The sequence below is a fragment of the Equus przewalskii genome, chromosome 8 (genome assembly GCF_037783145.1).
Source record: "Equus przewalskii isolate Varuska chromosome 8, EquPr2, whole genome shotgun sequence".
Classification (NCBI taxonomy): domain Eukaryota; kingdom Metazoa; phylum Chordata; class Mammalia; order Perissodactyla; family Equidae; genus Equus; species Equus przewalskii.
In genome coordinates this window covers 55,553,089-55,574,847 of record NC_091838.1, presented here as the reverse complement: position 1 = coordinate 55,574,847, position 21,759 = coordinate 55,553,089, and the positions used below count along the sequence as shown (strand labels likewise).

The window sequence follows — 21,759 nt, the reverse complement described above, 5'->3', positions numbered from 1 at the left end:
AATCTCTGTTAGAATGTAAGATCCACAAATGCAAATATCATGTTTCGTTAGATTTTCATTTATTAACTCAACAAAATTAACAGACCACTACTACTACTAATAGAAATCTGTTGAGCACTTACCACACGTCAAGCAATAGTGAACAAATTTCAACCCACTTGTTTTTTGTACATAAAGCTCTTTTGGAACACAGTGACTGCCATTCATTTTCATATTTTTTATGGCTGCTTTCGCACTATATTGGCAAGTTGAGTAGTTGAGACGGAAACTGTATTGTCTGTACATCCTAAAATGTTTACTATCTGACCCTTTACAGAAAAAGTTTGCCAACCCCTGGTTTAAGTAGTAGAGATACAACAGTGAACCAGTCTTGTCCTACAGGAGTCTGTACTTCAGTTGGAGACACAGGCAATTATGGCACAACGTGATTGTTTTTTTTTTTTGAGGAAGATTGGTCCTGAGCTAACTGCTGCCTATCCTCCTCTTTTTGCTGAGGAAGACTGGCCCTGAGTTAACATCCATGACCATCTTCCTCTACTTTATACGTGGGACGCCTACCACAGCATGGCTTGCCAAGTGGTGCCATGTCTGCACCCGGGATACGATCCGGCAAACCCAGGGCCACCAAGAAGCGGAACATGCACACTTAACCGCTGCGCCATCGGGCCGGTCCCTGTGATATATATTTTAATAGTGCAAATTAAAAGTGCTATGGGAGCACATAAGAGAAACATTTAATCTAAAGTTTGGGAGATCAGGGATTTTGCATATCTAGCATCTAACACTGGCTAGTGTATTAGTAGAGGAACAATTTTATTTGAAGGGGAGAATTCATTTAGAACATGAAATACTCCAATAAGATGCTAAGGGATACGGTTGAGACATCATCCCAAAAGACTACCAGTATTTTCACCACAAGGGAACTAAACTAAGATCTCATTTAATTATCACATCCAGTTCATTGTAAAGCTAAATTATCCAAATCTGTCAGGTTCATATCCTTATTCAAAAAAATAAGGCTCCAGCTGTGGTCTCCCCAGCAATAAAATAGAAACTCTGGTTCAGGCACCTGGGCTGAGAGGCTGCTTCTAACACTTGCTGACAGCTGGGAGACCCACACAATCTTCATACTGTTCTTTCAATTCCCTTCAGTAGATTTGATAGTGATTTTTTAATGTCAAAGCCTAGCCTAAAAACATGGCATTAATAGCCTCTTGGTGTCTCTTTGTTTTTCACACACACACACACATACACACACTCCTATGTTATACTCAATACTATCTCAGATATAATACATACATACATATATATATATACAGAATCCACATATATATGTACAAACATATATATACACAGCCCACACATCCTTTGCATACACAATATAACCTCACATGTTCAAGAAATATGTGCATAACTCAAATTCAATACATACGTATATATAGATTTATCCTATATCAGAGATGGCAAATAGGTTCTACTGAAGGATCAATGGCTATCAATTACAGGGGCTGCCTGTGGCACTGTGTTGAGAAAGCTTGTGAGGCGACTTTTGAACACATAAGAAGCAGAGGACCATAATTCTTTTTTGTTTTATTGAAGTATAATTGACATATAATATCATATTAGTTGCAAGTGTACATCATAGTGATTCTCTATTTACACACCTTACAAAATGATCACCACGATAAGTCTAGTTACTATCTGTCACCATACAAAGTTATTACAATGTTATTGACTATATTCCCTATGCTGTACATTACATCCTCCTGACACTTATTTTATAACTGGAAGTTTGTACCTCTCAATCCTCTTCACTTATTTTGCCTGCCCCCCATAATTCTTTAGTGATGTTGGTCTTGGATACCATAGGTGAATGGTGGACATGGGTCAAATTATTTGCCATCCCTGTCTCTTAAGGATCTCACACATTCACAAATTTCTTAAATGTAATCTTGCCTCAAGCTTACCACAGGTAAATGGGCCGTGATTGGATCTCCTGAGAAGTGAGGCAGGTAGAAAAGTTCTTGATGGTGATAACCTTGATGGAGAGGCTAAGGATAATAACTTACATTTGCAAATTACTTTATTGATTTCAAAGTGTCCTCATGAGTACTATCTCATGGAATCTCTGCAAAACTTCTTTTATTTTATAGATTACAAAGTCGAAGTCAGGAGGGCTCAGCCGTCATTCATCCACGGTCGTGTGGAAATTTTGGCAGATGCTAAATGCAGAGGGTTTGACTCCCAAAAGGAATCCTTTCAGGGACAGAAGGCAGCATCCCAGGTAATCAGGAGTAGCCCACTGTTCTGGGGTAAGAGCAACTAGGTGTCACCACACATTATTTTAGCCATTCACTAATCAACATTCCTAAGTTCCTAGTGTGATACAAGGCACAGTCACAGAGATTATGAGGATTGTTTGAAAAGTTGTTACAAGATGTTTTGGAGAAACATATTATAGTACAAGGCAAGGACTTATTACATTACAAGTATTAAAACAAATAGTCAATGTAAAAAATATAACCATCACCTCTCATAAGCCAGGAACTGCGCTAGGTGTCAGCAATACAAATAAGAAAAAAAAATCCCTAATGCTAAGGGACTCACAGGTGTTTTTTTCTTAATTCTCTAAATTAATTCCCATTCTAATAATTTGATTTCCATATGAATAACCTGGGAAGTGTGTTCAATCTGAGAACTTGATTTATTTGGTTTAGGGTGGCTCCAGAAATCCAGATTTTTAACAAGCCCCAAAATATTGCTGAGTGGGAGGTACTGGCCCGTGAAGTTCACTGTGAAATGCATTATTAACCCTGTCAAAGAGCCACACTGGTTGCATAAAATGTAGGAACCTGTTTTACTGGTTCCTTCAGCTGCTCTCCAAAAGAATGAATACTTAGAATGTTCTTCCATCCAGGCCTGCACGATCAGTGCCAGCTTGAACTATTCTCTAAACTGAAAACATTAACTCCATAAACCGCAACAATTTGGTGATGATGTCCTACATTTATGCCTATATCTGTTCCTGTATCAGTATCTGTGTATGTGTATATAACTATACTGTGCAAAATACATGAGCGCTTTAACATTGTTCCATACCTTTTGAGTAATTTTTATAGCTATAGTTGACCTACAATATAATACCCTGATCACACCCCTACACTCATATACGCATCATCAACAAGCTTGGGGGCTGCCCTAATTCTTTCATACAGATCTTAGAAACTTGCTATTTTGCTACTTGTTTTCTGCTTAACAGTGACCTTGATCCCCTTATTATCTTGATTTACCTTGCATAAAACTGTTAAAGACATTCATTTTAATTTGATGTGAACCTACTCCTTTGCATGAATATCTACATTTTCGCAGACACAGTATAGTGCAGCCATATGATGTAATACTATAAAGCTGCTAAAAGAATTGTGTAGCAGATTAATCAATAGTAGAAAAAATTACATATGATGTCCTGTGGAGAAATCAAGTTTCAAAGTTTTAACAAAAAATACATATATATCATATGTATGTGTACATTCATTAAAAATGTAGGAAAATTTGTAATAATGGTTACCTCAGAGAATGGGATAATAAGTAATTTTTATTTTTCTGGTTTTTTTCACACTAACTATTTTCTAAATTTTCCATAACGTATTATTTTGTGATCAGGAAAAAGTTATTATTTAAGAAGACAGTATATTCAGTACACTTCCATTTTTATTTTGTTGTATTACATAAGAAGAATATACACACAAATATTATTAGTATTTACCTTTGAGTGAGAGATTGCAAATGATTCTTTTTCCTCTTGCTGCTTTTCTGTATTTTTTAAATTTTCTATACTATGCTTGTACATTTTTACTGTAAAAAATAAAATGCAACTACAAGGAAAATCATATGCTGGACTAGGGGAAATTATTCTCTAAAGGTAGAACATTAAGTCATTGCGTAACCTGAGTGTTTACAGGCATGAGAGGGCCTTTCAGGTCACAGACTTCCCCTTGAGAAAGATTATATCTGAAATCAGTAATCTCTGACTTCATTATTCTTCCTCTAAACCAAAAGAAATTTTACCTAAGAACAACTTCTTTTGGCACATAACAGCAACTGCTACCAGAGTGCTAAATAAAGATTATTGTGAAAGCAGTGAAAGATAAATTTTCTAAAACCCATAAAAATGAAAAGATAAGGGGGAGAGCCCTGTGGTGCAGAGGTTAAGTTCACACGTTCCACTTTGGGGGCCCAAGGTTCTCCAGCTTGCATCCTGGGTGTGGACCTACACATCACTTGGCAAGCCATGCTGTGGCAGGCATCCCACAGATGAAGTAGAGGAAGATGGGCATGGATGTTAGCTCAGGGTCAGTCTTCCTCAGCAAAAAGAGGAGGACTGGTGGCAGATGTTAGCTCAGGGCTGATCTTCCTCAATAAATAAATAAATAAGCAATGAAAAGATAAGCAAAAATAGGCTCTCAAGATAATTTCGAGAAGAAAATCTAAATTGAGTGATGGCTTTACACATATATCTTAAAAAGACAAATATGAAGCCATTATCATCTAAGTCCAGCTCAGAAGTTAGACACGTGATAATGAAAACCCTTTTCTGCAGAGGAGCTGCTAGTCTCTCCTCACACAACAGTCACTGGAACGGATTTGAGGCACACATTTGAGCCTTAGCAAAAGGAATAACTGTGTGGTCACCAACACCTTCATTTTAAAATGGCAGATATAACTGAAGCCTCAAAATGAGAAAAGATTCCCTATCCCCTTTGACAAGACACTGTTGCTATGGTGATGGTCTGCTAGCCTATGGCTGAGTAGCTTCGGGTGGCTTTAGTTTTGGGGGGATAAGCTAAGATATGTTTGACCCACCTTGCTTGCGCAGCAACCTGATCAAAGAAAGCCCTTTATATTTAAGAATAAATTATCCACTTTTTGAAAACCTCCGTGACTTGGAAGCTATCTATGTGATAAAGACTCTCAAATGTTTATATCCAGCCTCTGAGCTTCAGACTTCCACTCCAGAGCCCCATTTGGATGTCTGATCATTATCTGACATTTCCCATGAACAAAACAGAACTAATCATTTCTCCCATCCCCGTCCCAACCATCACCTCAACCACATCCTGCCTCATCAAAGTATACCGTACTCCCATCCACCAGTTATTCAGAACAAAAACCTTGGCATCATCTCATATTACCTATTTTAACTTCCTTAAAGCACGTATCAGTGCCTGAAAGGATCGTGTTTGTTCACATATCTTTTGCCTGACTCTCTCCTTAGAATATCAGATCTTGCAGAGCAGGATGCAAACTGTTTACTCCAACACTTCATTCCCAGCATCTAAAACAGTGCCTGACATATAGTAGGTATTCAATACATATTTATTGACTGACTCTGCCTAGTCCTACGGTACCACTTTCTTATTTTAGAATGTTCAACAATATTCCTAGGGATGTGATGTGACTGCAGGCAATTTACTTTCTCTGGGCATTTGTTTCCTCATTTGTAAAGTGAGGGAAATTAATCTCTAAATTTTCCATTTATGCTAAAAGTTCATGACTTTGTGATCAAAGCTTATTTAAATTACAATATATTCCTTTTCCACTTACTTCACCATGTAATTTCCCTTTAGCTGTTTTGTTATGGTCATGTACAATAATGTATACACAGTTATAGTTCTCAAAGAACTTTTGTTTCCATTATTTCCTTTGACACCTCAGACTCCTGGAGCATTGTACTTATTCCTTCTGTTTTAGTTCTATAGTGAAGTTTACTTAGTTTATTACTTAGTTTAGTTCTATAGATCAAGAGCTACAGGCTCAGAGAGTGTATATGTGCTGCTCAAATTCACCTTGCCTCTCATTTCACTAAACGTATCTGTTATGAATAAAAGTTGTTGTCTTGGCTAATACTTTAAATATTTTTATGGTCATATAAAATTCATCATCATATGTGTGGTTTGAGGGAGTCTAACATGGTTCTACTGTCTTCCCAAGGCTTTTGATTAGACTCGAGCCCAGCCCTTTCTATAGGAAAAGAGAAAGCTATTGGCATGTTTGAGTTGAGTGGACAAAAGATGACCAAAACTCCCTGTCCATCCTGCAGTAGCATTTAGTATTTGACTTATTCCTTTGAGTGAAGGCAGGGCTCCAGAAAGCCCTACAGTGAATAGGAATACAGAGTAATCAGAAATATTTGGGTTCAAATCCCCACTCCACCATTTACTAGCTGTGTGACTGTAAGCGAGTCGTGGATCTTCTTTTCTTCATCAATAAAGTGTACGAATAACTACTTCTTAACAAAAACGTAATAATTTAGACTGTGTAAATTGGTGCCTGGGATATAGAACACACTCAGCAAATCTGAGCTCCTCTTCAACCTGGTAACTTGGAGGAGAAACATATCAACCTAGTCACACTGTAACAAACAAGCTGCAAGGAAAGGGAAAGAGGAAAAGGGAAAACAAGATAGGTCTGGAATATGGTACTCAGTAAATGTTGCTGAATGAATAAATTAATTACACACAGGTAGTAGCTCTACTTATTTTGATGAAAGCAGGGAAGAACTAAACTTCAAATATTCTTAGCCCAAGACAATAACAGTTTAGCCCCCCCAAAAAGAAAGGTTGACATTTCTTTGCAATCACTTTAACTGAATTTGTTTTCCTTTAACTTTGAGTTTCTTATAGCACCATGTGGCTTCTGGGCACCATTTGAACCTTCCTATTTGCGAGCTAGTTATTTAACATTATTCTCAAGTCTAGAGAAATCAACAGAGAATTTTCTGTAGTCTAGAATCTAGGAAGAAACAAGCAGGTAAGAAAGAAAGATATTTTAGTAGCCATGAGGAATGAGCCCTGGCTTGGAAACACATGGGTTTTGGGAAGTTGGGTGCCAGACAGAAGAAACAAGGAACTCAAACACTGAGGGAGCGTGATTGATACAACATCTCAAAGGCTAGATGAGACAATCTTTTAAAGTCCCTTCAATCTCCAAGATTCTATAAACCTCCTGGTTTAAACTTTACTCCTAAAATGAATTCAACAACAGTTTCTACAATTACACTGCATTCTTGCAATGTGTCCAGGAAAGAGTGAGTCCAGCAGTTTGTGCTCATAGTTGTCTAGAGATATTTTTGTGTTCTTAATTTCCGAAGGTCATTTTATAGAAGACGCGTTGTGGAGGACATATATTGACAATGAATCGGAAGCTAAACTCCAAGGGACAAGCGCCTCCTTTTGTTCCCCAGCAGTCAACACTGTGCCCATTCACACTGATGAAAACCATTCCGAACAAGATTTCCCTCTCTCTTCCTCCATCCTCTAATCCACTTGGTGCTGCCCACTCAGGAACTCCTCATCAGTACCAAGTCACCCTTCTCTCTTCCCCACTGAACTACTCTCATACTCACCCCACCCCACCTCACCTCAACACACACACACACACACACACACACACACACACACACAATCCCAGTGCTCTGAAGGCTTCGGAATAAAAATCTAATGACATTTCCTTCCAAATAGGTTGGAATCCCTGTTTTAAAGGAAGCTGTAAAATTGCAAGGACAGGAGCCTGCTTATCCTTAAAGCCAGTAGGCTTACATTCCCATGGCACTTTACACGCACTTTTTTTTTTAGCTTCACAACAATCTTTTAAAGAACTAAGAGGGATTCAAAGGGAACAATCTAGGAATATCTGATGCAGAGGGTCTTGAAGCTTGGATTATGCATAGAAGGAAGAGAGAAAACCAAATTCCTAGGACACAATTCCAAGAGACCATGAGATAGTTGGTGAAGGAAAAGAAGGTGCAGACAGCAGATCTGACAGGAAGCCAAAGGGGTGGATTTATCTCCATTGACCGTCCAAGGGGGGCTTAAACTCACTGGCTGGACCTTGGATGAGGCCAGGAGGTGGGAGGAGGCAAGGTATATACTAATACCTAGTAATGTCAAGATTTGGTGAAAGAAGAATTTTTGATGTGATGGGGTTCCATTATGATATGAATCTGCATTTTTAATGGAGGAGGGGGTTTCCAAGATTTAAAACACACCAGAGAGAAGAAATCTTAGAGTCTGAGCCTTGTGATCAGAGAAGGGGAGAAGGGATGACCAGAGGAAAATGAGCTGGAACAACAGAATAAAACATTTCATGCATTTAATATGTGCCAAGTTAAGTAATGTGAGACTGCTGGGTTTCAACTGTGTAAACTTTGCGGGGTAAAGTTCTCACACACATAAACAGAAGTCTGTTGTACTTTAAGCTGACTGTGTGTGCTAAACTCTGGTGCACAGGGTGAGAAGGGGAGCCAGGAAAAGAAGAGGGTCAGCGTGAGGACAGGGATGCTGTTCTCCAAAAGCGGTCTTCTGTACAGAAAGCTCCTTTTTGGGGTAAAAATGAGGATTAATCTAAAAGTAAGCAGATAACATAACAGTTAGAAACTCACCCGGAACAGCCTTTAGCCTGACCGTGGTGGCTGCTCTTTGACCCTTAGCTATGCTAGGACAGATGCAACCATTTGCATCATGAAGGTCTTTAGTAAAACTGAATGCTCTTGACGGGGCCTCCTGGGCCTCTGGCAATTCTGAGGGAAGAAAGTGTCTTTCCACCAATCTCCAGAAACCCACCTCCCCAGAAAAGCAGGTAGTGGGGCTGAGGAATTAGTGTTGCATTTGGACTAGCAAACTAGAACCGTTTTCTTTCCAGTTCTGAGGTTTCCTTCAGCCTTATCGAAAGTCAATACAAATTATATCTACATTGCATTTGCTATTAAAGAAGTCTGGAGTATTGTATTTTGTTTTTTAAACCCAATCGCCATTTTCTCCTGAGAGCTAGAAAGTAAATGACTACGTGCATCCCCACGATTAGGAAATTCAGAGGCACCTTGTTTAGAGGAGGCGCCCAAGGTCACTGGTAAAGTCGGAAAGAACTTGCGGCTGCAGGTAAGTCTTCCTCTCCAGTTTTGGGCGGTGCCTCCTTAGCTGCCCCTAGACAGACAGGCTGTGGTCATCAGAACAGTTTTCCCAGGGAGGGACAGACCTAAAGGGCACCTCAGGTGCACGCTGCGGTTTTCTGTGGTTTGCATCACCAGCGCGGGGACAGCGTCTTCGTTAGCTGCGGTGAGTGGAGACCGCCAGCGGACTGCGGCCCCAGGCCCGCAGCGGCCCCGGGTCTCCGGGCAGGCGCGAGAAGGGGGTCTGCGCCGCAGATCCTCCGCCCTTGGCCATCCCCCCAACCCTGAGTCTCTGCAGTGCGCCGCCCCCGCCCCCAGCGGCTCCTGGAAACAGAGCGTGCAGCGCCAGCGGCGGGGGCCCTGGCGACAGGGACGGAGCCTGCAGATCGGAAACCCCGGGAGCAGGACCTTGGAGCCCTTGGCGCGCGGCCCTCCCCGCTGCGTCCCTGCACCCCACCTACTGGTGCCGGCCCTTTGGGCCCCCGCCTTTCTCCCCACTCCTTGCGCAACCCCGGCCGCGCTCCAGCGGCTGCGGAGGCCGAGGGGCCGCAGGGACCCGAGCGTGCGGGTGGCGAAGGCACCACGTGTCCGGCCCGGGCTGGCGCGGGCGGAGCCGGCCGAGCCCGACTCCCCGAGCCTGAGCGCACAGCTGCGGCGGCGCCGGGGCTCGTCCGCACCCGACCCCGGCCCAGCGGGGCCACGGCCACCCGGGCGCGCGCAGATGCCTCCTCCTGGACGGCGCGATGGGGCCCTTCCAGCAGAGAAAGGGTAAGACCGGGCGTCTGTGCGGGCTCTGCTGCATGTGCCCGCAGGCACTGGCGGGCCACCGATCCTTGCGGTCCAGTGAGGGCCGAGATGGGCGCTCGGGACCCCGGGACGGCCCCTTCCAGGGCGTGCGGTTGTCCAGAGTGTTTCGGGACCCGCAGAAGGAGATCTTGGGAAATGGAGGCTCAGCAGAGGGAGCCTGAGGGGACGGCGTCCCTGATTGATTGGTTATTGAGATGGTTGGGCTGGACTCGTCGTTGCAACAGGCAAGGTTGACAAGGTCATTTGTTTTGGATCGCCCTTTACTAGTTGTCCTCGAGAGTCGGGCTTAGAAATGGTGCCTTTTAATACGGAAGGTTCAGTGAAGACTTCATGCTATCTAAAATGAAAGCCTCAGGAGACAGCGCCAAAGACGTGGATGGTCCAAAGTCCCCAAAGGACACTTTTCAAGTTTCTGCTTCCTCGGGGGATTTTTCGTACAGATTATTTGAGGTGGGGGGTGGGGGGGACCCATTTTTCATCAATATGTTGTTGAAGGCCTCAGTTGATGAGCTCCAAACATCCTCCTGCTGGGTGGCTTCAAAATGAGTGAATTGTAGAGAGAAAAAGATCTGTAAGCTTAAATTGGTGCCAGGGAAGAAATTCTTAAAGGTTTAAATGGAAGGAGTCACTGGGGGAAAACTGCTTGTTCTCCCCTGTCGAGCAAGTAGTGACGTAAAGGAAAGCAGGAAACCCCCCTGCTAGGTTCCTTGCGGGTCCTCTGACCCCAGACTGGGCAGCGGAAGCCAAGAGCGGCTCCAATGTCTGAATCTCCTTTCTCAGAAAACGGCCAAATTTGAACCCCACAGTTCAGAATCTTCACCTTACAGTTTCTGCTGCAGCGTCACCAGCTCAGATACTTGGCCAGGCACATTTTCGGGATGTTTGCTTTTTCCTCCCCAAAAGGTGCCCTTGGGGACAAAGGAAGTAATGGCAGGGCCAAGTTGTCTCCACCTGTACATTTGGGAGAACAGTAGTACCTGTCACCTTGCGAGATGGGTCCAAGTGAAATCATTTTTTTACTTGCTTTAGATTTTAGAGGAGCGATGTATTATCATAATGCAGCTTTTGGTTACCTAAGTTATTTGACAATGTCGCTGTTTTAATGCAGAATACATTTAAAACACTTCAATCCTTGTTGATCTCCACATATTTAAATCATATTTTATTAACTTGGTTTGCATTTAATGGTCTTTAAAATGGTATCATAAATGAGAGTAAATAACTGTATGAGTTGTTAAATGGTGGTGTCCTAAAAAAAATAGTCTTAACCTGCTTTTTTTGTTGTTGTTTGCTGAGGAAGATTCATCCTGAGCTAACATCTGTTGCCAATCTTCCTCATTTTTTTTTGCTTGAGGAAAATTAGCCCTGAGCTAACATCTGTGCCAGTCTTCCTCTATTTTGTATGTGGGTCGCTGCCACAGCATGGCTGACTAGTGATGTAGGTCACCCCCAGGATCTGAACCCACGAACCTGGGCCACCAAAGCAGAGCCTGCCAAACTTAACCACTAAGCCGAGGGACCAGCCCCAAACCTACGTTTTTCTACATGAACTACTGAGGCTGGCAGAGAGTGAGTTGTCCAGGGGTGTGAATTAGCCAGTGGCAAACTTAGAACCAGCCATCTCTTCACACCCAGTCCTGTGGCTTTTTCGTATTTTAGTAAAAGTATGTAAGAAATAAGCATAGAAGAGTAATTTTACAAGCTAATGGTTGGCTGGGCTTAAAAATGGGATGAAGGGGTCTGTGACTATAAAGGAGAAGCATGAGGGAGATCTTTGTGATGATGGAATGGCTGTGTATCATGATTGTGATGATGGTCATATGAATCTACACATGTGGTAAAATGTCATAGAGCTATACACACACATTGCATTAATGTCAATTTCCTAGTTTTGATATTGTAGTACTTTATTATTTTTTTATTTAATTAATTTTTTATTGAAGTAACATTGGTTTATAACATTATATAAATTTCAGGTATATATCATTATATTTCAACTTCTACTTACTGCATAGACTATTTCATCTTCACCACCCAAAGTCTAATTGCCATCAGTCACCATACAAATGTGCCCTTTTACCCCTTTCACTCTCCCCGTACCCTCTTCCCCACTGGTAACCACCAGTCTAATTTCTCTATCTATGTATTTGTTTGTTATTGGTGATTTTTTATCTTTCACATATGAGTGAAATCATACGATATTTGGCTTTCTCTATCTGACTTATTTCACTTAACATAATACCCTCAAGGTCCCTCTGTGTTGTTGCAAATGGCAAAATTTCATCTATTTATGGCTGAATAATATTCTATTGTATATATATGCTACATTTTCTTTATTCATCTATTGATGGGCACTTACGTTGCTTCCAAATCTTGGCTATTGTGAATAATGCTGTAATGAGCATAGGGTGCATATAGCTTTTCGAATTAGTGTTTTCATGTTCTTTGGATAAATACCCAGAAGTGGAATGGCTGGATCATAAGGTAGTTCTATTTTTAATCTTTTGAGAAATCTGCATACTGTTTTCCATAGTGGCTGTACCAGTTTACATTCCCACCAGCAGTGTATGAGGCTTCCCTTTTCTACACATGCTCTCCAACACTTGTCATTTCTTGTCTTTTTAATAATAGCCATTGTGATGGATATGAGGTGGGATATCTCGTTGTGGTTTTGATTTGCATTTCCCTAATGATTAGTGATGTTCAGCATCCTTTCTTGTGCCTGTTGGCCATCTTGGAAAAATGTCTGCTCAGATCTTTTGCCCACTTTTTTTTTTTTTTGAGGAAGATTAGCCCTGGGCTAACATCTGCCGCCAATCCTCCTCTTTTTGCTGAGGAAGACTGGGCCTGAGCTAACATCCGTGCCCATCTTCCTCTACTTTATATGTGGGATGCCTGCCACAGCATGGCTTGACAAGCAGTCCGCACCCAGGATCCAAACTGGCAAACCCTGGGCCGCCGAAGTGGAATGTGCAAACTTAACCACTGTGCCACCTGCCCAGCCCCTCTTTTGCCCATTTTTTAATGGGGTTGTTTGGTTTTTTGTTGTTGAGATATATGAGTTCTTTATACATTTTGCATGTTAAACCCTTATCAGGCATATGATTTGCAGATATCTTCTCCCAGTTGTTAGGTTGTCTTTTTATTTTGTTGATAGTTTCTTTTGCCATGCAGAAACTTTTTAGTTTGATGTAGTCCCATTTGTTCATTTTTTCTTTTGATAGAGATTGTCTTGAATCTATAGATTGCTTTAGGAAATATGGACATTTTAACTATGTTAATTCTTCCAATCCATGAGTATGGAACATCTTTCATTTCCTTGTGTCTTCTTCAGTTGGTTTCAACATGTTTTATAGTTTTCAGTGTACAGGTCTTTCACTTCCTTGGTTAGATTTATTCCTAAGTATTTTATTCAGAGTTTTTATCATAAATGGATGCTGTATCTTGTCCAATGCTTTCTCTGCATCTATTGAGATAATCATGTGATTTTTACCCTTCATTTTGTTAATGTGGTGTATCATGTTGATAGATTTGCAGATGTTGAACCATCCCTGCATCTCTGGAATAAATCCCCCTTGATCATGGTATATGATCCTTTTAATGTGCTGCTGTAATCAATTTGCTAATATTTTGTTGATGGTTTTTACATTGATATTCATCAGTGATATTGGCCTGTAATTTCTTTTTTTGTGTTGTCTTTGTCATATAGTACTTTAGTTATATAACTTATAATCACTGGGGGAAACTGGGTGAAGGGTACGTGGGTCTTCTCTGTACTATCTTTGCAACTTCCTATGAATCTATCTTTATTTCAAAATAAAAATGCTGTTTTAGAGTCATTTTGTAAGTACATCAAATTCCAACACTGGCTATTTTGCTAAATCTGAATGTACACAAAGTACCTTGTTTTGCTATATATACTATTTAAGTATGATACAAATTAAGGCTTGTATACTTCTTTATTTGATATTTTAAAAGACCGTATGCACTTCTGAGGTATTACTACTCATGCTGAGATATCAGTGTATTCTGGAGATACTAAATAGCATCTTAACGAGAGATATTAATTTAAGGTTATCCGTTTAAAATTTTGTAAGACAGGGAGAAAGTATCCCCTTTGAATAGTTAGTGTGCTAAAATAACAGCCTAGTGTTTTTCTTTCTTTTTTTCCTTCATGAAAATACTGCCGTCTTAGGTCTACAATTAGTCTTTCCCCTTTTTCTTAGGAGGATGTTTTCTGTGCTTCAGGTGATTAAATGGATAGATAGCACAGAGCAGAAGTGATGGAAGGAGATAGGCTTCCTATAGAAAGAAACAGATGTTCACAATGACTTCTCTCTTTGAGAGAAATCAGGAATGTAAATTAAGGTAATTAAAATATCTGGAAAGTCTTTTGTGGATTTTTAGAGCTACCATCACCAGTTTCTTGGTGTTTCTTCTTTGCGGTTGGCCACCAATGGCAGAAGCCCCAGAACACCTAAATACCTTCCTGAAGGAAATAGAAAACTAAAGCTTTGGTAGTCCTGTAGACTGAGGTCCTTACAGGTCCTAGCAAAGGAAAGGTAGGTTCTTGTATACACGCTTCTAACCAAAGAAACATCCTTTTCCAATGGAGAAGGCACTATTTCCGGAACTTCAGTTACTCTAGTAGGCGTCACAATTTTAACCATCTCTAAGCACAAATTGTACTACTGTTTATTTAATGTTATCATTTAAATTGACGCACTATTTTTTTTAATTAGTTTTCATATAAGGAATAATATCCGTGACATACCAGGTTTTATATGATAGTTACATTTTTCCAAATATGTAAAACTAAATATATAACTTTAGAAGAGACTTATCCATGAACCACCTCAAATCATCCCACGTGCCACCGGTGGTACAGCCAGCACATCGGGAACACTGTGTAATGGCAAGACTTTGGGAGGAGAGCCAGGCAATGGTGAGGGGGGCAAGCCTAGCTCCACAGAACAGCTCCTGATCAGGGATGTAACAGAAGAGAGAACGAGGGCACCCCACATCCTAGTTGCCATTTGAGAAATGACCTACTATTCCTTCTAGGAAAAAAAACAACTTTCACTGAGCTTTTTAAATTATAAAATATTCCTAAAATTACTTTAATTCTTTATCAGAGTGGAGTATCAAGTATATTTAGCTCTGCCAAAGGTAGAAGCTATATTTGCTTTTTATTTCTATAATTTATGGTAATGATTATTCAAATTATCTCCAGTCCTATGGATGTGAACTTTTCAGTCTCTCTTATCAGAGTATGTTAACTCAGTTTGCTTAAACTCTGTGGCATCTGGTTTGGTGTAGAAATCCCTTTGAAAAAAATCCATGGATGAGAAACCTTTGCGTTCTCAAAGTGAATTTTAAAAAACTATATGAGCTGGACCTTCAGGGCCAGTCTTCCTCAGCAAAAAGAGGAGGATTGTCAGCAGATGTTAGCTCAGGGCTAATACTCCCCCTCAAAAAAAACCAATTATATAAGCAAAGATAGGTAGATGAATCTGGAAGGACCACAGCAGCATTCCTAAAAATACTTTCAAGGAACTTTGCTTCTGCTGGTTCCAAAGTGAACTTTTATGACCATCAAACTTCAGTGAGAATGTTCACTCAACAGACAGGAAACAAACAACATTTTGTATATATATATATATATATATATATATATATATAACAACATGTGGCTTACAAAAGCATTCTTCAGGGCCGTGATTCTTTTTTTATTTAAACAACCTATTTACAAGCATTAAAATGATCCATTGCTTGTTGCTCTGTTTTTAACTTTGTTTCTCAAGAAACATTGGCATGCCTCTTGTACAATTGAAAACTATCTTCCTAGACCTTACCTACTAGCAAGATCCAGATTTGAGAGAAAAGAATGTTAATTCTTTGACCATGACTGAATCGATATAAGGAAAAATAAACTCAGTCACAAACTGAATTCCCCAGTTATTTCTGGCCCTTTGTTTTTAAAAACCTGAAATACTTACAAAATCAGATGGGATTATTTTTAATACTCAGTAATTTTTAAAAATCATTTTTCTTACCCTATTATCGATACAGATAGAAAACCAAGAAATTGGATTAGAATAGACTCATTCGTAGGTCTCTCACAAGACTTTACCATGTTTGCCCCCTCATTTTGGAATCAGTCTGCCATGGCCTGATTTAAAAACAAATTCAAGGTGTTTTTCCCCAGGGGAGTCCTAATGATGTTGGAATGACCACTACCAGGTGGCAGATGATTTCATCCTCTTCTCTACTTTATTTAAGTTTGTGGAAGGCTGATTAAAAATAAGGTAGGACGTGTGGGCTGCTGAGTCATCAAGTATTCAACAAGTGGGCACCTGTGGAGTGCCGCTTCTATCCCAGCTTACACCTCTTGACTCTATATCCCGTCTGGTTTAGCATTTTGCCCCAGAGAAATGGCAGGTGCATAATAAATATTTCAGAAAGAAAATTTAAATTAATGAATAATTGTATGAGCTAACACCACCTATTTGTCATGGTGTAAAGTGCTTTTCATCCAAAGTAATTTCATGTCTTATGCTGAATGGATACAAAGGCTCCAGAATGAAGAGAGTGCACAAAGAGACACATTCATAGAGCGCCCATATAACTTAACGTCCAAACTGGGGCAAATAGAGAATGCAGATTCCATAAGGGCAGAGAGTTTCATGCTATTGTATTACCAGAGCCTAGAACAATGCTTGGTAATAGTATATTTTTAATAAATATTTTCAAATGAATGAGTGAATAAAAGAAGACATGTATATACATATAAGTGTATTGACACTTATGAGAAAATATTAACATTAAATTCAGAATTCAGGGGCTAGCCCCGTGGCCAAGTGGTTAAGTTCGTGCGCTCCGCTGCAGGCGGCCCAGTGTTTCGTTGGTTCGAATCCTGGGCGCAGACATGGCACTGCTCATCAAACCACGCTGAGGCAGCGTCCCACATGCCACAACTGGAAGGACCCACAACGAAGAATATACAACTATGTACCGGAGGGCTTTGGGGAGAAAAAGGAAAAAAATTAAATCTTTAAAAATAAATAAATAAATAAATAATTCAGAATTCAGCTCCAGGTTATTTTTTCCATGTGGTCTTGTGAATTGCCAAATTGTATTTAAGGTGAGTAGTTCTAGTGTAAGGGCAGCCCATTCCATCGCTGGCAAGATCCAATTGTCCTTATATTGAGAATAAATTTGAACTCACATAATTGCAATGCCTCTACTGTCACCCAGCCAGAAGTTCTTGATAATGACATTATGTGAAACCTTGCCAGATGCGTCATCGAGGCCCACGTGCTCTGCCTCGTGTTCCAAGCTGGCAGCCTAGGGGCCGGACTCAGTCTACAGATGTATTTTGTTTTGTTTTAAAAATCCAGGGAGTATTCGTTAATAAAAGGATGCAGTTAAATTTTTTAAAATCAAGAGGATTCACATAAAAATCCCAGGTTTCTGGCTTCCCTGGGAAAATCAATTAAAGCTGATAAGTGGTAGCTGGAGCACAACTTCTTCTGTTCAGAGTCCTCATTAGCATTCCATTTGCTGGTACGCTGGGCCACTTAGATCATTTATGTTAATGGCCTGGTCTACGTAAACTTCTGAGTTTGTGACTTCCATCCTGACCACTTCTCAGATTTACTAGTCTTAACCCAATCTGTAAAATAAAAAAAAAGACAAAGAAGCTAGGCTTGCTAAGTTATTCTTTGGAGCCCAAGCTGATCTCTAAATTTAATCCCTTTTTTTCCTTTTCTAAATGCTCAGAAACCATCTTTTTCTGAATTTGTGCAAGAACATTGCCCAATATTTCATTTCAGTCTCACCAAACCATGTTTTAGAGAGTCTCCCTTCTCTCTAATTTTTGAAAATCAGAACTTTATGCTTCATTCCTAGATTTCCACCCTCTTGGCATCTCTCTTCATCTCCAGATTCTTCAAAGACATGAACATTGTTATCATAACCCGATTTGTAAAAGGTGAGATTATAAAGCCCAGGACATAATTTGTCTGTCAAGTGAACTAAATGCCTTAGAGGAAGCTGGTAGCATTACTAGGTCTGAGCTTTGGTCTCCTTTACTGAGTTTTGTTCCATCCTTTTTAGTTGGAGATCATTTTACTTGATAGACAAACAAAAGAGTAGCTACAAAGTTCTGTCTTCTCTTAGTCATCCATCAGTCTTAAGAGAACTGCAATAAGTAGTGAGTTTATACTTTCTCTTCTTCCTTCAAAAGTAATTAAAGTGAATATTTTTCTCATTCTTAATATTTTTGAAAGTCATAGTTCAAAAATAGATTCCAGTCTTCCTAAGACAATGAACCAAAGTTTTGCTGTGTTAAGTATTCCTGGGAACAGGACCTTGGATTTTTCAGTTTTTCACATGAATAGTAATAGTATTTATTATCATATTTATTTCAGATTTTAGATTGATTAAACACCACCATTTTGTCTGATACACAGTGATGATGTGAAGGAGACATTACAAAGTAAGAATATCTTGAATGACCCTGTAGGTTGAATCTGCGAGATGAGTACTGGAAAGAAAGGAAGTGACAATTTATCTATTTCTCTGAAACTATGGAATAAAATATGAATTTAATCTCAGAAGTGCACATATTTTCTTATTCCCTGAAGAAAACTGCAAACCTTTGGTGACCCAACCAAAGACAGTTATCTGAGTTTAAAACCATAAAAATCAATTTAAATTCAACTTACTAACAGTGAGTATTTCTTCCCCAAGGGCAGAGCTGACATCTTTTGTAGTACAAATGAAGAATGGGGTGGAAGGTAATATTAACCTGTCCTCTCCCTTCCTTCTTGGTTTAACCTGTACCCAGGGAAACTCACTTCATAATTTCATCAGTTTCACACCATTAATACACATTAAATTGACCTTAAAAGGTGTGGTATAATAGTCTGAGTGAGTAGGAGCCATTAAATCTGACACTTAAATGCATTTATCACAGTGATGCATGTCTTTAAAAGGGCCATTATGTTTTCCCTTAAGATAGAGGGGATTTGAAAACGTAAACTTTATAGTATCCAGTTGAACATTCTTTAGTATTCATTTGGTCCTTATAACATATTAAAATGGAAGATGGCTACAATAAAGTTATTTCTTGTGTTTTAACCTAAGAGGAACGTTTCCTGCTCCCAAGAGAAAGGCTGACTGCTTTTGGTGCTTTTGTCCATGGTACTGAAACTGGCTCTTCCTCAGTGGCCCCACTACAGGGTCAGATAGAGGGGGGACAAAAGGATTGACATTTATTCCAGTTAATGACCTATAAGAATACGAATATTGACTTATAAGTGAATGTATTGTTCGACTTTATAATCAATGTCACAAGAAAATTTCCACAGATTGCAAGTTTGTGTTTTTGAATAATGTGCAACATGGAGTCTGAACTGGCAAACATTTGTTTTTAAGATATTTGAAGTACAACTTGGGAATTTGCATCATTTTGTTCCTACATGTCCTTTATTTATTAATATATACCAAGCAATAATATTTAACAATTGTCAATTTTTACTTGTTTTCCAAAAACTCTTTATTTTGGATTTTCTTGGGCCCATAATAATGCTTTCTCTCTTTGACTTGTTTTATATTCCTCCAATACAAGAGAAACAGTGTTTAAAATGATTTGAAATTAAATTTCTCCTGTACTTTGAAACGTATCCTGTTAACACATGAATAAATTACACTATTAGGCTTTTTTCCCTCTTCTTGGCTTTAACTTTTTTATAATATTTTTCATCCCATTATGCTATGCCTTGATCTATATTTCCCTGCCCTAAGGAATTTCTTTCTCTTTTACACTACCTGCTTTTATCTGCCAATGAAAATTTTGCACACCAGGGAGAAGAAAGAGGTGAAAAGAATTCAAACACACGCCCTTGACTTCCTTAATGGACATTCACAAGAAGCGGAAAATTTCTTTTGTCAATGTCTCCAGTATATCTTTCAAAGGAGTTGTGGTAATATTAATGTGATTACAAATTTCCAACTGGTCAGATCTACACATTCACCGTGTGGTTTGTTTTATTAGTATACTAGGGAGGTTCCATCTCTGGGACTTATTTTCTCCCTATCAGGATATTTAAGCTGGAGCTTTGTCAGACTGCATCAGCGTTCCCTGAGCAAGCAGTCATGCAAACTGCGATTTTAGCGTTAGCATTCTAGCTAGAACAAAGGGAGGCACCCAGAAGCACCACACACCAGTGCAGATTCCTCTGGCTTCCCTTTCAAGGGAAGCTACAGCCATCTAACTCTTGGGTTCATTTAAACAAGTCTCCAACCCTTGGCTCCAGAACTGAAGCCTCACATAGCTCTTTATCTTTGCCTGAGACAGTGATTTTTGATTACTTCTCCTTCCCGATAGGTAAGTTTACTTGCGGTGATGAGGGAGGAATATTTGTTTTGCTCAGGGGTTCTATTTTTGTCAAAGATTGGTCATAAAAATATTAAGGAAGATGTGGTTAACTAAACCATATTTTGGAAAATGTTGCTGATTTTTCCAGAGGAGCCTAGTTTGGGAGTTGAAAGGGATCTGGAGAAAATCTGTTTCCAAGTGAGCATTTAAACAGCAAACAATTTACACTGGCTGATTCAGGATTCCTGCAAAAATATTACAAAATACGTTTTATAAAAACTAACCCTATGGGGCCAGCCCAATTGTGTAGTGGTTAAGGTCACTCACTCTGCTTCTGTGGCCCAGGGTTCGTGGGATTGGACCCCAGGTGTGGACCTACACACCATTCATTGAGCCATGCTGAGGTGGCGTCTCACATACATAATAGAGGAAGATTGACACAGATGTTAGCTCAGCGACGGTCTTCCTCAAGCAAAAAGAGGAAGATTAGCAATGTATGTTAGCTAAGGGGCAATCTTCTTCACTAAAAAAAAATTTTTTTAAATTAACCCTAATTTGTCACTGTGGGAAAATGCAGCTTTTCTTTTTATAAAGCCATACAAAACTGTTTCCTGTGTTATTCAGTATGAGTGTCTCTAATCTGGTTGACAAGGAGAGAACTGCTAACTACACTGGCATGTAGCCATTCTGACACTTGCCAGTGAGGTAACAGTTGACTGAGTGGTTGAGCTTCAGCGAGTCTCTATCCACCTTTTACTCTAGACTCGATAATTTTATACTGCAGGCTTTGCTTTAGAATGTAACTGAGAAATAATGCTCTTGATCTAGAAGCATTTTAATTAAATTAATTTGAATGTGATATGTTAGCTGTTTTGAGGTTGTACTCATGGAATGCTTCTGTAGCCCATGAGAGTTTATACATGTTCTCCTGGTTGGCAGTTGTCACAAATTAGGATTAAAGTGTCATATCCACTACTTAGTAGAAGTGCTGTATTATATTTTGCTAAACCATCTAGTATGCAGATTTTCAAGAATAGCTACCATGAATTCAACAGTCTAGTTTACAACTTGATGGAGACTCTTGCAGGTGAAACTGGATTTAAATATAAGTTTTTCTCTAGGCTCCAGTCCCAGTTGGCATTATGTGGATGCCAATTAAACTCCCACCTCAGCAAGGAGGAAAGGGTTGTTGCCTACTGCCTTAAGGCAGCTTTCTCTCTAATGAGGCTTATACTGTTTTTGCAGAACTTCACAAATCTGTCCCAAAGTGACAGTGGTTATTGTTACTACCCAAGTTATCCTTTTGCCAATAACATAGAGAGCTGCCTGTGCTGTCCCTAATTCCTCACACCCACCTGCTGCCCCAAAGCTCATCTTATAAGAGGTCATGTGGGTACAATAACAAAGCAATTGCAGAAGATTAATGCCCTTGTTGTGGATGGAAACTAAGAGCAATATTTTCCAACCTTAGCTGCACATTAGAATCACATGGGGGCCCCAAGCATCAGTATTTTTTAGTTTCCTAGGTCATTCTAAGATTTAGTCAAGGTTGAGACCCACTGCCTGAGAAAGAATTATCTCCCTGTGTAATTTTTTTTTTTTTTTTTAGGAAGATTAGCCC

At 39.7% G+C, this 21,759-nt stretch overlaps 1 protein-coding gene and 1 long non-coding RNA gene across 8 annotated transcripts in view; one reads left to right on the top strand and one right to left on the bottom strand.

Annotated features, from left to right (window-relative positions):
• LOC139085102 (uncharacterized) overlaps positions 1 to 21,759 on the bottom strand; it is a 54,081-nt gene that overhangs the window by 6,503 nt on the left and 25,819 nt on the right. The window lies entirely within an intron of this gene.
• SYBU (syntabulin) overlaps positions 8,798 to 21,759 on the top strand; it is a 109,545-nt gene continuing 96,583 nt past the window's right edge. Inside the window, exon 1 of one of the 7 annotated variants that reach the window (XM_070630844.1) lies at positions 8,798 to 8,936. The gene's annotated coding sequence lies outside the window, so the exon portion shown is untranslated. The other 6 variants (XM_070630838.1, XM_070630839.1, XM_070630845.1 and 3 more) reach the window with 6 other exon arrangements.